The sequence below is a fragment of the Halichoerus grypus genome, chromosome 4 (assembly GCF_964656455.1).
Source record: "Halichoerus grypus chromosome 4, mHalGry1.hap1.1, whole genome shotgun sequence".
NCBI classification, from domain to species: domain Eukaryota; kingdom Metazoa; phylum Chordata; class Mammalia; order Carnivora; family Phocidae; genus Halichoerus; species Halichoerus grypus.
Window position 1 is genome coordinate 171,928,657 of NC_135715.1, and position 18,758 is coordinate 171,947,414.

An 18,758-nucleotide genomic window follows, 5' to 3' on the forward strand; every position below is an offset into this window, starting at 1 on the left:
TCTCAAATCATCAAATAAGCAGAACATGGGATGTACGGAGGACAAAGATGCAAATACTGATACAAAGCAATAAATAGCACGGCCTTCCTTGTCGCCTCCTTGGGGTGCAGCTGAGGAGGATGAACCAACCATCACTTGAAAAGAGCTTGAATTGTGGGTTTGCTGCTTTTTATACCCCCAGCCACTTCAGCACTCAGATACACCTGATTTAATATATAAAAACAATAACTCTGCCCCTTAGAGAATACTTGTCCAGATTTCAGTTCTTAAAATTCCTGCCAGCTAGCACAACGACAACCTCTCTTTACAAGCACCTACTTTATGGACTCAGGAGCTTTCCATATTTGTCCACTCATGGGCAGAGGGCCTGGAGCATAGCAAGTGTCCAACAAATATTTGTAAGATGAATGAATAGATAAGCTTAATGTTTGCAGGATGATAAGATAGGATGAGATAAATACATACATGAGAAATAAAAAAGTGTACCTGGTACAGTGTTTTCTTTTAATTTGATGGTTTAATAAATAGCTGCCTAAATGAACACCTGTTTACAAGCATTCTTTTTATCAGTATTTGTCTGCTTTCAGGCTAAAAAAAAAAAACACAATGAAAGAACCCTCTCATTGGGAAACTCAAGAATGGTTTAATGAAGTAGGTGGCATTTTGGATGGGTCTTGAAAGATGGAATTTGACAGATGACATGTTTTAGAAAGCTATTCCAGACGGAAGCAGTCTCATTAGCAAAAGACACAAAAGTGGGAAAGCATGTGGCATGTTTGGAGAAGAGCAGCAATATAGTTTAACTGAAATGCAGGATGCCTGAAGGGGAGAAAACTGCACTTAAAGTTTAGGTCTGGAGTATCAATCTGAAGAGTTGGGATTTCTTTCAATAGGAATGTGGGTACCACAGAAAGTTTTCAAATTTTGATGAAAGTTAAAAGTGACATATCAGAACTGTACTTTAAGAAGATGTACATGCCATCGAAGATGTAGCAAGGGCTAAAGAGAATGACTACAGATCCATAAGATCAGTTAGGATGTTAAAGCAACAATCCAAGTACGAAGGCATGAATCTTAACTAGGATGGTAGCTCTGGAAGTAGAAAGGAGAAGATGAATGTGCAGAAGAAGGTGGGGGAAGCTTCTGCCTAATATCTCAAGTGGGAGAATAAATGAGTAGGGGTAAAGAGGACAATAGGACATGAAGAAGGAGACATCAAAGGAAGCTCTGAAGTTTAAAATCTGGAATGGTCATAGTAAATTTGCTGGGAATATACTGTACAATTTCCAAGGGTTGATTCTAGAGACAGGCCAGCAGACCACTGGATGACCGGTCTGGACCTTTGGAAGTCACCTCCAGACCTAAATCTAAGCTCCATGAAGACAGGAACTGTGTCTGTTTTCTTCACCATTAAATACTCAGCACATAATCTGGTACCCCATAAGAGTAGTTATTTAAGAAATATTTGCTAGATAAAAGAATGAAGATTATAGCTAGAATCAATTGGATATTGTATGAATGAAGATTATAGTATAGAATCAATGGAAAAGGCAATGAATGTGTAAATTAGGGAAAAGTTTCAAACACAGAACCTTAAATAATAAATCACACTTTGCAAGAGGAAGAAAACCACCTAGGGCCAGCAATAGTCCTAAACAGTGTTTGGATCTAGCAATAATAATTCCCAACACTAAGATTGAGCAGTTTATGACTCACATGCTTAGAGTTCACCAGAAGAGAGAAAAGAATTTGTACCTAGGATATTCATGGACCCTGGAGCAAAATTTGCAACATTAGAAGTTGATGCTGTTTTTTAGAGTTATGATCAAAAAGGATGGGGAAGGTTGAGTCACCCATGGTACTTATTCTGAGTTATCACTCTTTCTGGGTAATCTGTTGTGGGAGAGTGGGATATGTGAACATCTTGATGCCAGAATGACCTTTTTATAAGACTATTAAGCCTCAGTTTAAAACCTTCCAATGATTTCCCATTACACTTAGGAAAAATCCAAACTTCCAAACATCATCCACATAGCCCTACAATATCTGTTCTCCGCCAATCTCTCATTTTGTGCCTCCATGTCCTATAGCCTGCTATCTTCTGTCACCCCAAATAGGCTCTGCTCCCTCCTCTTTTTCTTTCTGACTGGAACATCATCCTTTCAACCACCACGTCTTTCACCCAACCATTTGCTTTGTCTAGTTAATATTTACTCATTCTTCGATCTCAGTTCAAACATCACTTCTTCAGGGAAGACTTTCCCCTCTCTTTAGGTTTGATTCCCCTGCTATATACTATTAGAGTCCTAAGTATCTTTACTTTACAGCCTTTATTATAGTTTATTAGACACTTTTTTGTCTTTTTTTTAAAGTATCATTCTCTGACAATCAACCATCATCTCCATGAGAATAGTATTGGCTTTGGTTCACTTTTATACCCCCAACATCTAGCAGAGTAACTGACATATAATGGTCATTTACAAAATAATAGTTAACTTTCTCATATATATAAAATATTTACTAAGTCCCAAATACTGTTCTAAGTGTTTACATGAATTGAAGGCAGTGAAACGTGATGTAAAAAGCATGGACTTGGGAAACTGACAAGCTGGGCTCAAACCTCAACTTTACCATTAAGTAAATGTGTAGACTCTGGAAAATTAATGAATTCTCTGTACCCGAGCTTCCTCATCAATAAAACAGAGAAAACATAGAGCTGCATGATGATTTGTTAATGGAGAACCAGAGAGATTGATTAACCTGATCAAGGTCTGAAAGCTGCAAGCAACAGTGCTGGGAACCAAACCCCAAGCAATCTCAATCTGTTATTAACCACCAAATAAGAGAATAATTGGATACAGTTGACCCTTGATCAATGTGGGGGGTGGGGTGGGGGTTAGGGTGCTGACCCACCTAACACAGTCAAAAATTTGTGTGTATCTTTTGACTCCCCCAAAACTTAACTACTAATAGCCTACTATTGACCAGAAGCCTTACTGATAACATAAACAGTTAATTAATGTATAGTTTGTATCTTTTCTATATATTGTGTACTATATTCTTATAATAAAGTATGCTAGAGAAAATATTAAGAGAATAAGAGAAAATACATTTATGGTACTGCATTTATTGAGGAAAAAAAACCCATATAAGTGAACCGACACAGTTCAAACCCATCTTGTTCAAGGGTCAACAGTTTATCATACATAACATAAATTCCATCTCTAAAATTACTATATATATAGGCAGAGACATCCATAAGCACCTGCACCTACTACCCCTCACATCCTACCCTGATCTTTCTTTTTCCTCAAAGTGATAAGTAGGCCATTAGGCCTGGACCCATGAGAAAATAACCCAAGAAGTAAAATGAGGCCACGGTTACCTTTTCCATAAATGCCAAAGTCAAACTAGAACAGTGAGACCAACAAGTGGATTGGAGTGAACTGGTGATGAACATCGCTGCCTTTGTGCCTTAAGAGGAATGCCACTTCACTAACCAATTTCAAATGTCACTCCTTTGCACGTACATACCAATATGCTTTAATATTTATCACTTAACAAACACATGAAAGATTGCACAAAATCTGTGTCCAATGATCCTTGATGACAAAGCATTAGTGACCTCATCCTTTTCCAGACATAATGGTATTTTGTTCCAGTAGCATAGTACTGTATCTCCTATGAAACAAATAAGGCACTCATGCATGAAATTAATACAGTAAGCTTTCTAGGCAGTGATAAATTTGGAAGCAGGCCCACAGAATCATTTCATCCCTCTTGAAGGCAGATTTCCTTTAAAACCTTGAGTCACCTACATCTTGACTTGTACGGCTCTTTTGAAAATTATGTCATCATCCCTCATGAAACCCAATAGGGCATGTGCAGTCAAGGTGGAAATAAAGGGGACAATGAAGCTTTTGAGGAGATGCTTAGAAATACGACCACTTCATTTTACGTGGAAAAGGCAATTGATCTCGAAGCATTGAGAGAGTTTTCGACTTGCCCTTTGCTATTAAGTTATCCTCACCACACTGCTCCTTTCCGTTCACCTGTGTATAAATGGGTCTTGAATTCTCTTGTTTTAAGTAGGGGTAGCTGAAGGTGATTTTAGGCCTTGACCATCTTTGACAAGCAGCAGTATCAAGAGTATCATCATGGAAAAACAGGGTTTTCTTGATTTTGCCAGTAATCACTAGAAAGTACCTCTGCTTCTGAAACCATCAGTCTCATGAGGACATTGACAAACAAACCCTATGTGTCCTCACAAACATGTCTTAGTCACCCAAACAGTGAACCCTACTACTGAGGCTTGAAATAAGTATTCGACAGATTTTGAAACCTGAAAGTTGAACAATGTCACATCAAAAAAATTTCCATTTATAGGTTTTGAAGAAGAGGGAAGGTAACCATTGCTGCATGGACCCCATTAGACCTTCCTGATAAGAGGAAAATGAAAAGTGTGGTTTATTTAGGGAACATATTGTTCATTTGCTGTATAAGTCACACTATACTGGGGTAGCACCTGAGAAAAATAAGGATTCTGGTTAAAATTATATAATTGTATCACCAATGGTTCGTTTTACTTGGCTAGACTCAAAACATCTTCCGTTGTGAACTTCAGATACTTGTTACGGCATTTTTTTAATTCTTACTGAGACTCTGGTTGCAAAAGTGAGTTTTTAGTATGCATGTGTCTCATGTAGCTACTGCACACTCAGTAAATTATATATGCAAGTGTGTTTGATGGATGCATTTTAACCTTGTTGGTATTTGACGCTTCTTGTGTCATTTTGAAGAAGAAAATGAAAAACATTGCCTTCTAAGGTTCTGTCTCCAAAAGGGAAACTGGCTAACATTCCCTTTTTACCCCTTTCAGGTAGGGGTACTGAATCACAAAAGAGTAGTTTACATAATAAATTGATAACTCAAGTCTCCATGGAAAATGAAAGGCAAGCTAACACACACCCCCAGGGAATTCTAAGGTGCAGAAATGTGATCTTGTTTTTGTATAACCAAAGCATTAATATTAAGAGTGGGTTAGGTGTACTTGCTTAGCAAGCAACTCTTCTCCCTAGGGCGTTCTCACAGCACTGACAATCCGCCCCGATTCTGATTATTTCCTTATTTTGAAGTTCAGGCACCAGGATGTGAGCCTTTTCTTGCAGATTCCTCTTTTTCCTTACAGGTCAGGATGAGCCCCACTCACCTTTCAATTTAAATGCATACTTTGTTCCACAGTTAAACAGGGATTTCCCTTCCTCCATTCTTAAGGGCTCTTTTTTCTCTATTTTCCCCATCCTAATGTTATGCTGAAACATATAATTTCTAATAGTAACAGTCCTACATCCTGAATTATGGGAGCTTAGGTTAATTAAGTATTAAATGAAAAATATATAATATTTAAGTGTACATATGAAGTTTCCCTGCAAAAAAAAAAAAAAAAAACCACACACAACCCACCAGAAGAGAAACTGCATTCCACTCTGCCACGATCAGATTTCCATTATGATGAGCATTACTTTGCACCTCCCACTTCTTAGTGGTACATGTCTTTGAAATTTGGAGAAAATACATGAGAATATATTGTAATTAGTGATAACATAAGGTGCATTTTTCAGAATGGTAGCTTTTTATGCGTTACAACTTGTGTTGACTTATAAAGCATTTCAATGACAATTAAGATTACCCTATTTCGTACACTGTAAATCATTCTAAAAAGCTACACATACACATTGAAACTGCCACAGCACATACTGAATCATTTTGGGATTATGAGGGTTTCAGTTTCTTAGCCTCTGTTTTGGCTTTTTCAAGGAAGATCAGATCTCTGTGCAAAATGGAAACAAGGATTTTCTATGGGGAAAATAATGTTGTTTTTAGTGGGAATCTTTGCTAGAATAGATGTAAGCTCACTTAAATCTACAGCATTCTCTTCCCTCCCTAATAATTGCATCTTAAGGTAGGCGTACACAAATAATTCTCAATATTTGAAAAAAAAGCTCTTATCTACTTAGAACCCTAATGCACTAGAATGTTAAACCTGAAATATTTTAAAGTTCATGTTGTCCACCTCGATCATTTTATAAATGAGTAAGTGAAGACCCAAAGAGAGAAGTGGTTTGCAAAAACACATTAGGAAAAAAAAAAGTTGTATAATTGTAAATGATTCCAGTATTATCTATCATACTGGAAATATCTGTTAAAAGTAATGTATTAAAGCCGCATATTCATCCCCTCTCTTTACTAAAATACTAGTAAATGTTTTTAAATATGAACTCAGAACACAAAAAGAATGAGAAAGGAGGCAGCCTGTACATGAAAGATTTCACAGATTTCTAGAATGCAGAGCTGGATGAAGAAAGGATAATTAATGGAACAAGGCAGAGGGAGCCACAGGCTCAGGGTTAGCATGTGTGGTCCATGGTGGGAGGCACAGGAAGTCCAAGAATGTTGGAAGTCCAGCAGACCCAGAGAAAACCTAGCCCAGCATTTAGGAGAGAGACAGATGGTTTTACAAGGAAGAGTTTTGGAATAAAAGGTGAGTGTCAATAAAATAGAGGTTTTGAGATGAAGGAGTGGCAGGGTATATGACAAGGAAGTCATATCAAGATGAAAACAAAGCTAATTTGAAGTAACAGGGGGGAAAATGCTATACAGAAGAATATAATCGTAATTAGCAGTCAGCCCTATCCCAAAACAAGATATTTTAGAATAATTTAGATAATTCCATTTAGCGAATATCTACTAGGCATTTACTATAGAAAAAGAACTGTTGGAGTTACAAGTTGAACAAGAAAAAGGCCTTATCCTCCAGGAGTTTAGGTGTAGTGAGAGACACAAACATATACACAACTAGTTACAATGTCAGCTGTAGTAATACCCATTCTACAGGAATAGTGCAAGCAACTTGCTGTCGTAGCTCAAAAAGGAAAAGGTGATTCAGATTGTGGAACCCAGAAAGATTTTTTATTAGACTTTAGCTTTAAAAGACATGTACGATTTGATAATTAAGAAAAGGTGGCAGGAAAGCCATTTGTGAGGAGATAATGCGAAGAGCTAAGTGATATATGTTAGGAAGAAACACTCGTGTTCGGGAATTGAGCAGAATGGTAAGCATGAACCATGGAGAATGCATTTGCCAGATCATGGAGAGCCTGGGATCCCAGAGAAAGAAATTTGGATATATTTAAAAAGCTTAAGTGGCATTGAGTCATTGAGTATATATGGTAGAGGAGAAAAGTAATCACATTTTTAAAATTAGCCTAATAAAGGTAGGATTCACATCCAGTAAAATGCACCTGTTTTAAGGGAAGACTGGCAAGCATTGGCAAATGTATATAGTTGTGTAACCACCATTCTAATTAAGATATAGCACATTTCCATTACCCCAAAAGTTCCCTCAGGACTTTTCCCAGCCAGTCCCTCCATTCTCCACCCAGACAACAATTTGATCTGATTTCTATCACTGTAGATAAGTTCTGTCTGTTCTGTAAATTTATATAAATAGAATTATACAGTACATAGTCTGACTTCGTGCCTGGCTTGATTCACTCAGGTTTCTTGAGCTTCATTTTGCCTTGCTGCTCCTTGCCCACATACCTCAAAAGGAAAATCCTCCAATAGAACTTGCCCATTTTCACAGATCCTATATTCAGCCTCTATTCCACACTTCTATTGTTGTATAATAAAGCACCCCAAAACTTAACAGCTTCAAACAGCAATAAGCATTTATTTCCCTTACTAATCAGCCATTGGGCAGAACCTGATGAGAACAGCTCATCTATGCTCCACACAGCATCAATGATGCTGGAGTATTTACTTCCAAGATGACTTACTCACATCACAGGCCAGTTAGTGCTATCTTCTGGCTGAGAGCTTGCCCAGGGCTGTCAGCTGGGGGCCTTAGTTCCTCTCCCATGTGGCCTCTCCACAAGACTGCTTGGGCTTCCTCCCAGCATGGCAACTGGGTGCCAAGAGCTAGTATTTTTAAGAGATGGGAAGTAGATGTTGCTGATTTTTTAAGGCCTTGTCTCAGAAACTGGCACATCGCCACTTTCACTGTATTCTGTTAGTGAGGCAGTAATAGAATTTATCCAAAATCAAGGGGCAGAGACATGGGTTCTCACCTCTTGAGGAAGAAAGTACCAAAGAATTTGCAGACATTTTCAACCTTCCCAGTCAAGGAAGAGGTCTTTTTAATTAAACATTATTCAACAGAAAAGGAAACCTACACTAGCCACCTACACAAATCAGCCTAGTCTTGTCAGACATTTGATGAAAATAAATGCAGGAGAAAGAATGACCAAGGTGAACAAACAGAATAACGGTGGGGGAGACAGAACTGATACAAATAATTGCAAATACCTTGTTTCCATTCTAATTAATTTCTAATTATCCCCAAAGATAACAGAATATGACATCCATAAAATAAGCACAGGTTGCTACTTTTTTTTAAAAAAAGGAATCTGAGAACAAGAATGGATTCCTGGAAATTACATACATATATGTAATTACCAAAATATAAAATTCACTAGAGAGATTAATCTAAGAATGGATATGGCTGAAGACCAAGTTAGACATCTGAAAGATAACACAAAAATAAATCACTCGGAATTTAAAGCTAGAAGACAAAATGATGAAGCAGAGGAAAATTAAAGCACACAGAAGCTAGATCCAGAAGGCACAACATCTGTCTCCTAGGCGTTCCATGAGGATAATACAGAAAATTAAAGCAAAAAGATGAGCAAAGCAAAGAAAAAATTTCCCTAAAAATTACACACATTTCAGATTGAAAAGTCATCTAATGTCAAAAAGAGTGAATGACAATAGGTTCCGACTTAGCCATTTTCGGGTCAAATTTTTCAAGTGTAAGACAAAGAGCGAGCTCTGAAAGCCTGGTGTGTGGGGAGGGCAAATTTGATAGTAAAAAGAATCTGGTGAACGTCAAATTTAACATGGAACTCTGAAAGAAGTAATGCCTTCAAATGTGTGAGGAAAAATGACTTAAACTTATAATTTTATGGCTAGCCTATCAAGCAAATGTGTGGACAAAAGAATGACATTTTCAGACATATGAGGACTCAGAAAACTCATGCTCCAAGACCCTTTCTGAAAACAGTGCTTAAAGTTATATTCCCGCAAAAATGAAGAAATCCAAGAAAAAGAAACGGAGCCTATGAAATAGTAAAACCATCCCAAGAGTGCAATAAGATGATATCCCAGGAGTATAGCAGTAAAGTAGGTCAGATTATAATAAGTGAGAGGTCCCTCAGAAGAATGATTCAATCACATTTCTTAAAGAATGTGGAAAATTGTAAGGGTTTCACAAAAAAGAAAACAATGCATTTAGAAATTCTGGGAAGAAAAAAAAAGCTCTATAAGAAAGTGATATCCAGGGAGCCTGGGTGCCTCAGTCTTTAAGCGTCTGCCTTCGGCTCAGGTCATGGTCTCAGGGTCCTGGGATGGAGCCCCGCATCAGGCTACCTGCTCAGCGGGAAGCCTGCTTCTCCCTCTCCCACTCCACCTGCTTGTGTTCCTGCTCTCGCTATCTCTCTGTCAAATGAATAAATAAAAAAAAAAAATCTTTAAAAAAAAAAAAAGAAAAGAAAAGAAAGTGATGGTCCAAATAAGAAGCCACCTATTGAGTAAAAGAAGAATCCATTTGATTTCTTTTAAAAATTGATTGATTGATTGATTGACTTGAAAGAGAGAGAGAGAGCACGCATGAGTGAGAGACAGAGGGAGAAGCAGACTCCCCACTGAGCAAGGAGCCCAATGTAGGGCTGGATTCCAGGACCCTGGAATCATGACCTGAGCCAAAGGCAGACGCTTAACCAACAGCGCTGCCCAGGAACCCGCAAGAATCCATTTCATCTTAACACGGAGAAGATTCTCCTTCATATAGCACGACTTAGTGACATAGCATTATATTTCCTGCTCTCTGGATCTAATCAGGAACTTCTTGCTTTAGTTCTGCAACAAATAAAACTCCCATAATCATAATATATTATGTAATGTTTGTTTTAAGTTTTATAATTAACCTATGGGCAAATGGATCCAAAATCCTAGAACAAATATTTCTCATATATATTTATAGCTATCTCTCAAGGATATATGTATAGAAAAATATATTTTTATATATCTATGCATGTGCAAATGACACATACATACACGTATAAGTCTGTCCTAATACTCATCTCTATAAAAATCAATGAAATAGCTGACCAGAAGGAGTGGAAAAGGAATGGCAGAGAGTATAGGTGTGCTCATTTCCTAATTTTACATCAATAAATACTGCTTAAAATCAATGGTTCAAAAAGCCAGAGGTTTAGGTATATAATTTACAGTTCTAGAGTAATAAATAATTAGAAGTGCTTTTAAAATCCAGAATAGTGCTTTAAAAATCCAGAAGTTAGTGAAAAGAAGCATATTTACCCTAAATTCCTCAGTTTTTCTAGTGGTTGGTATAAAGATGTTACTTAAAGTTATTAAGTCAAAAAATACGTTCATAAACATTCATTCCACATTGTTGAGGTAACTAACTTTTTGAGGAGGTAGGAGTGGGATGGGAGCCCTACTGCCCCCTAGGAAGGGACATGGTGTTTTTTAAAGCAGCTCTCCTGAGCTGAAGGTAAATCCCTCCTGCTGAGCAGCTGAGGACCGAGCTCCTCGGTCCTGGAGGGACATCTGGGTGCTGCACTACAGCATCCACACAGTGAGTAGCTGTGTTTGTGAACAACAACTCATATAAATGGTATTCAGTAATTGGGGTTTTGTTCTATGGAGATTTTCTATATTGCTCGATAATTATGAGGTAGTTCTTTCTTATTTGTATTAAAAATATTAGTGTTAAAAATAGCATGGAAATAATTTCAAATAATTATTTCCAACATGAGTATCTTTTTGTAATACTCTCTTACAACCATATTCAATTCGGACATATTTGCTCAAATCCTCCAGAACATAAGACTTATTCTTCTTATGCAAAATGAAGCTTTAAAATGTGTGAAAATCTCATCTCTCCTAATTACAAATTCTCTGTTAAATTTATTCTATGTCTACTCTGTATCATGAAAAGATAATAATACATATTCAATTCTATCACTTCACCTATAGGTTACAGCAAAATTTTGTTAATTGTTTCTACTAGGTTAGATTTATAATTATTGTAACAGAGTATGGGTTGACATTCATTTTCATTCTATGATTTTTAATAATTTTTTTATTTATTCATTTGAGACAGAGAGAGAGAGCAGGAGCAGTGGGGAGAGGCAGAGGAAGAGGGAGAAGCAGACTCCCCGCTGAGCAGGGAGCCCGATGTGGGGCTCGATCCCAGGACCCTGGGATCATGACCTGAGCTGAAGGCAGATGCTTAACCATCTGAGCCACCCAGGCGCCCCCATTCTATGATTTTTAAAATAATACCTTTAAAGTTTTTACAAATTATGCATATTCATAAAATGCTCAACAATTATAGGAAAGTATAAAGAATAAAGCAATTGCTTAAAGTCATACCTCCCAGAAATAATCAGTGGTATCATCACTCTAGATATCTCTCTGAACAGATGGATAGATGAATGATAATAGAGAAACATTTGTATAAATGGGATTGCATGTACATACTACTTTATAGAATCTTTTCTTTACAAAATAATGACTATGTGTCAAATTTTAAAAATATTTGTGACAATCATCTAGTCCCTTAAAGTGTCTCATTCAAAATCACTGTGCTGTGACCTAGTCTTTTTCCAGTTTAAACAACCCAAATAAAATTGCAAAGCAGGTCTCCTGGCAATAATTCCCTTAATTTTTGTTTGAGAAAGGCTTTATTTCTCTTTCACTTTTGAAGGATAATTTCACCAGGTACAGGATTTTGGATTTATGGTTTTTTTTCTCTCAACACGTTAAATATTTCATTCTATTCTCTACATGCATGATTTTTGAGAAGTTGGATGTAATTCTTTGTTCCTCTACAGGTAAGGTGTTGTTGGTGGGGTCTTTTTTTCTTCTGGACTCTTTCAGGTTTTTTCCTTATCTTTGATTGGCTGTGGTTTGAAATGATATGCCTAGGTTTTTGTTTTTGTGTTTTGTTTTTTGCATTTATTCTACTTGCTGTTGTCTGAGTTTCCTGAATCTGTGTTTTGGCGTCTGACATTAATTTGGGGAAATTCGCCATCATTATTGTTTCAAATATTTCTTCTGCTTCTTTTTCTCTTTTCTTCTCCTTCTGGTATACCCATTACATGTATGTTATATATTTTCCAGCTGTCCTATGGTCCTTGGATATTCTATTCTAATTTTTTTCAATCTTTGTTGTCTTTTTCAGTTTTCAAAGATCCTATTATATATCTTCTAGCTCAGAGATTTTCCTCAGCTGTGTCCAGTCTACTGATAAGCCCATCAAAGATATTCTTCATTTTTGTTACGATGTTTTTTTCTTTGTTTTTATTTTTATTTTTTTTTATCTTTAGCATTTCTTTTTGGTTCCTTGTTAGGATTTCCATTTCTCTGCTTGTGTCACTCATCTGTTCTTGCATATTGTCCATTTAATCCATTAGAGCCCTTAGTTTATTAATGACAGTTGTTTTACATTTCTGATCTGATAATTCCAACATCCCTGCCATGTCTGGTTTTGATGCTTATTTTGTCTCTTCTTATTATGTTTTTTGCCTTTTGGTATGCCCTGTAATTTTTTCCTGATAGCTGGACATGATATACTGAACAGATGGATAGGATATACTGGGTAAATAGGCCTTTAGTGATGTGGTGGTGAGGTGTGGGGGTAGGGGAAGTGTTCTATAGGCCTATGACTGGGTTTCAGTCTTGGAGTGAGCCTATGCCTCTGGACCGCAAACTTCCCAAGTGTTTCTGGTATTCCACCTCTCACCCGCCTAAATGGGATGGCTAGATCCAGCTGGAGTTGTGTATTTCCTTTCCACCAGATCATGTAGGCAATGATAAAATCCCAGCAGGGATTAACTAGTTAACTAGTTTCCCCTGAGGGCAGGTGTTATTAAGAAGACTGTTCTGATAGATTTCAAAATGGTTCTTCTTCCTCTTCCCCAGAAGTCTGAGGGGATTTTTCTCTAATGTTTACTGGGTATTGATTGTGTAAATATGCTCGAGCTCCTGGAGGTAAATCTCACAATATTGTGGGAGCCCCACTATGACTGGATTTCCCTATGAGTTGTCTGCACTGAGCCTTCAGAAATTCATCAATTACAGTTCAGCGTTTCCTTCTCAGAGCTGGTTTCCCGGGTGCATTCCCCTCCTTGAGAGTCTCTACTTCCGTAAGCCATGACTCCCTGTATTTGCCTGTTTGTCTCTCCACTCTTGGGGGCTGCAGTTTGCTCTGTGTCCCCCCCTCTTTTTGGGATCCAAGAAGAGTTGTTGATTTTTAGTCTGTATAGCTTTTTACTTATTTGAACAAAACAGTGAATTCCAAACTCCTTAAACGGGCAACTGGAAAACTTACCATTCCTATTCCTCTGTTGATGGACATCTTTTCCAGTTTTCTACTTTAAGAAATAATGCTACAGTAAGCATCCTCCTACAGTTCTTCTGTAAGATATTTAGGTACATATAACTAGAAATAGTATCTCTGGCTTATAAAATACTATGTTGTCAACTTTATTAGATTTTACCAAAGTGTTTTCAAAGGTTAAACCAAATTATCCTCCCATGAGCATGGTTGGATGTTCTTACCCATTTTCTCAACAATACCTGATATCATCAGTTTTTTAATCTTTGCTGGTCTGATGGGTGTGAAATGGTATTGTATTGTTGTTGTGATATATTGGATCACACTATCCTCATTTTAAAAATGGAGACATTAAGGCATAAGAAAGTTTAGTAATTTAAAGTCATGGACCTAATAGCATTCCTATAGAAAAGGAAAGTTGGATCACTGAAATAAAATCTTTCTCTTCTGATCATTCTCTCCACGCTTGACTTTCCAGTTGTATTCAGCAAGTTATGGAAAGAAAGCTGGCCGAAAATAACCTGACTTTTAAAAACTTACAATCCATAGTAGACTCTTGAGAATATCTAAGTGATATCATCCTTTTTTTCTTTCTTTCTTTTTTTTTTTCATGGGGCTGGGCCAGGTAAAAGGGTTGGGGAGCACATCTGATTTTACCACCAGATGTAATTGCAGTGTGGGCAAACAATCTGTCTGATACTTAGTTTTCTCACCTGTAAAATGAGGGAGTAAGATCAAAGAATTTTATTTCTCGTGTCTAAAAGGAAATTCTAGGTTCCCCCCTTCCCCTGCAATTGATAAGACAGACAGAAGCTGAGCAACTTTGGTTAAAAAGATAGGAAAGGGCTGCTTAGCCTTCTCCTCATGTTCCATGTCCTCCATGCCACTTCTGTGGACGTTTTTTTAGGCTCCAGGGAATACAGCTTAAAAACCACTGAGCAAAATGGTCTCTGAGACCTATTCCCAGTGCTAATAGCAAAAGTGCATATAGATATTCTGTAAAATGGTCCAGTGTTGTCAAATACAAGTGTTCCCTCAACTTTGGGCTGTTTTTAGCCATGATCTTGTTATGCCATGAGGCAATTTGCATCCTTTAAACACATGCTGGCATTTAACAAAACTGATGATGCTGATATCTGTCCCACTGTCAATTTTATGTTTATACCAGTAAAAGCCTTAAAAGCCTTGTTCTGGATTAGCTGGCCCATGAGAGATGCATTTTCATATACAAGTCATACTCTGTATTTAAGCATTGGTTACCACTTATCTACCCAAATGTTTGTAACTATAATGATTAACCCCAACATGTAGTAGATGGAATTCCAGAAGCATTTTTAGTGTCCTATAGGATGATTGGTTTCTGGGCTTTTTGTGCAAACTGCTTTAAATGGCTCCTCCTCCAACTCTATTAAGAAGGAAAATCAAAATGGATTCAAGGAAGCCAATTAGAATATATTTTGCTTTCTTTTGCCAATTTTCTTTCAGCTTATACTATCTTTTCTTGTGAGAATATATCAGTTTACGTTTTGCATAGAGAGGGAGATCTTTTGCATTTTTAATATTTAATTCCCAGCAAAATGCTCCTCGATGCAGTGGAAAGCTTATTATAATTAGTCCCTTGGATTTGATAAACATTCATGCGATTAAACCCAGTGATCAACATGCAAGCACACATATTTATTAACTGGTATCTGAAGTATTATGGAACAGGAAAAAGTATATGTGGAAATGATAGAAAAAATTAACCAGGGATTTAAGACTAAGCAACATGATGAATAATGTATCACCTTTGGATAATTCTATTTATTTATTTATTTATTTTTAAATTCATGAAGACATGAAAAATTAAGCCACTGAACTATTTCCCTCTGCTAAGGGAAAGAAAACATCCAAAGCCATTAATATCACATCACTTTAGGAGAACTGGACCTCAGCTGGAAGTGCTTGAATTTTCTAAACCAAAGCCTGGAATTTTATTCAGGGATGATGGTGACTCTTTGTCTGGGCAGTTGGATAAAGACTGGTGCTGTATAAATCTTATGTTAATTGGAAAACGAGAGACAGTAAAACAAGGAAGAATAAGAGTTGCATTTCCTAGAAATGTAGATATTCCCTAATTGGCTATTTTTGGTGTCAAAGGTGATCCTTAAACAGGAAAAATAAACCAGAAAACAGAAAAAAAAAAAATGGAGAAAACAATACAGGGAACAGCGAAGAGATTTATTTATGAACAAGGAAGAGATTTAAAGAAGAAAATGCAATTGTCACTTCACATAAGGATAAAAAATAGAACACTATTTAGGCTTGAAAACCATATTTTATTTATTTTTAAATATTTAAGAGAAAAACAGAGAGTGACTTTGGGGGGTGGGGGTAAGGGTGGGTAGAGAGAGTAAGAGTCTTAAGCAGATCCGAGCTGAGCGAGGAGCCTGATGTAGGGCTCAATCTCATGACCCTGAGATCACAACCTGAGCTGAACCCAGGAGTTGGATGCTTAACTGACTGCATCACCCAGGCACCCCTTGAAAACCATATTTTAGAGATGAACTTGGGATTCTTAGTATTAGAGACTCTACTTAAATTTTCACCCTCTTTCTTGTCTTGAATAATTGAAAAAGTTGAGTCATTTTATTTCTGCTGTAGGATCTTCCTGAGGTTTATTAAAGATATTGCTGTATAATAAAAAGTTAACAGCACAAACATTAAACAATTGGGGAATAATTAAAATATTTTATAATTCAACCATATGCTGGAATGTGCCAATTAAAATTACACCCAAAGAGCTACTAAGAATTATTTTTTAAAATATTTATTGATATGGGAATGCTCATCTATAATATGTGAAAAAAGAAGGAGACTACAGAATGGAAATTGAAGTATGTTCTCAGTTTTACAAGAAAATGCAAATTTACATATTGTGTATATAGAAAAAGGACAGATAAGAAATAAACCACAATCCATTTCTAATCAGAAAATATAAACATCATCAAATATATGAGCATTCATTGCTTTGGTCATTACTTTGTAGTTTTATGATAAAATCCTTATATAAACATTTCTTTCATTTTCCTTCTTTTAAATTCTTTGTGCCATAGCACAGTGCCTGATACTTAGTAGATTCTTAATTATTTACCGAATATGACAGTGGATTGTCATGCATTGAAGACACTGTAAATTCAAATGAGGAAAAGTGTGTTTAATTTCTTGGTCTTGTATGGAGTTATCTTTTTTTATTTTTTTTTATTAACATATAATGTATTATTTGTTTCAGGGGTAGAGGTCTGTGATTCATCAGTCTTACACAATTCACAGCGCTCACCATAGTACTTACCCTCCCAAATGTCCATCACCCAGCCACCCCATCCCTCCCACCCCCCTCCACTCCAACAAGCCTCAGTTTGTTTCCTGAGATTAAGAGTCTCTTATGGTTTGTCTCCCTTTCTGGTTTCATCTTGTTTCATTTTTCCCTCCCTTCCCCTGTGATCCTCTGTCTTGTTTCTCAAATTCCTCATATCAGTGAGATCATATGATACCTGTCTTTCTCTGATTGACTTATTTCGCTTAGCATAATACTCTCTAGTTCCATCCACGTTGTTGCAAATGGCAAGATTTCATTTTTTGATGGCTGCATAATATTCCATTGTGTATGTATATACACCACATCTTCTTTATTCATTCATCTGTTGAAGGACACCTAGGCTCTTTCCATAGTTTGGCTACTATGGACATTGCTGCTATAAACATTGGGGTGCATGTGCCCCTTCAGATCACTACATTTGTATCTTTGGGGTAAATACCAGTAGTGCAATTGCTGGGTCGTAGGGTAGCTCTATTTTCAACTTTTTGAGGAACCTCCATACTGTTTTCCAGAGTGGCTGCACCAGCTTGCATTCCCACCAACAGTGTAGGAGGGTTCCCCTTTCTGTATGGAGTTATCTTAATGAGGGGATTATAGATTTTGTATGGACTAGTGCTTGGAGTACAGATGCTGGAATCCAAATGCCTAGGTTCAGATCCAGTTCCATACTTAGCTGTATGACCTTAGCTGCATGGCTTACCCTCTCTATTCAGACTCAAATTTTTATAGGAGTACTGGAAGCATTGAATAAGATGACCCTTACAAAAGTGCTTAACATAGTGTCAGACACATTGTAAATGTTTATGTTAGCAGTGTTTTTATTATGGAAACAAATATAAAAACTTAAGAAATGTTAAAAGTTCTTTAGAGAGAAGAAAGTAGTATAGGTCAAAAACTTAAATCTGCGTAAAGTAAGGAAGGCCAATGAAGAAGGAATAAGTGAAGGTAAAATAAAGGTTTTTATTTTTCTCATTCATAATTTATCTAACATAAGTTTGTTCAAAAAAATATAACGTATTTGATTATATGTACTTATGTATATGCTACGTATGCTCATATATATATATATATATATATATATATATATATATATATATATATGAAGTGGGTGGAAGCAATTACACAGTGATGAGGAGTATGAATTATAAGGTATTCACACTACCTATAAATTGGCATAGGGTTATTTGAAAGTGGGCTTGGATTAGCTGTAAATGAATAGTGCAAACTCTAAGGCAGCCACTAAAAAATGTTTAAAAAAAAAGTATAACCGATATGCTAAGGGAAGAAAACTCTTTATTTGTATGATGAAATATTATAATGCAGTTAAAATATATAAACTAGAACTCTGTGTATCAATATGCATAGTAGAGTGACCATGGGTAAGTTGCTTAATCTTTTTGTCCCTCAGTTTCTTCAACAAAAAATGAACGTGTTGTGATGAGCACAGGGTGTTATATGCAACTAATGAATCACTGAACACTACATCAAAAACTAATGATGCACTGTATGTTGGCTAACTGAACATAATAAAAAAATGATAATAATAATGATAAACTGTCTCATGGGGTTGTTGTGGAAATTAAATGAAATAAATAAAGTGCTTAAAACGGCCTGGTACATAGTGAGCTCTTAAGAAGTGTTTGCTCCTGGGCACCTGGGTGGCTCAGATGGTTAAGCATCTGCCTTCAGCTCAGATCATGATCCCTGGATCGAGCCCCACATCGGGCTCCTGGCTCAGCGGGGAGCTTCTCCCTCTGCCTCTGCCTCTCCGCCTGCTCATGCTCTCTCTCTCTCTATCTCTGTCTCAAATGAATAAATAAAATCTTTAAAAAAAAAAAAAAAGAAGAAAAGAAGTGTTTGCTCCTGCTACAATACACCTGAAAACAATATTGCATGAGAAAAGCAAGTAGCAGGAGT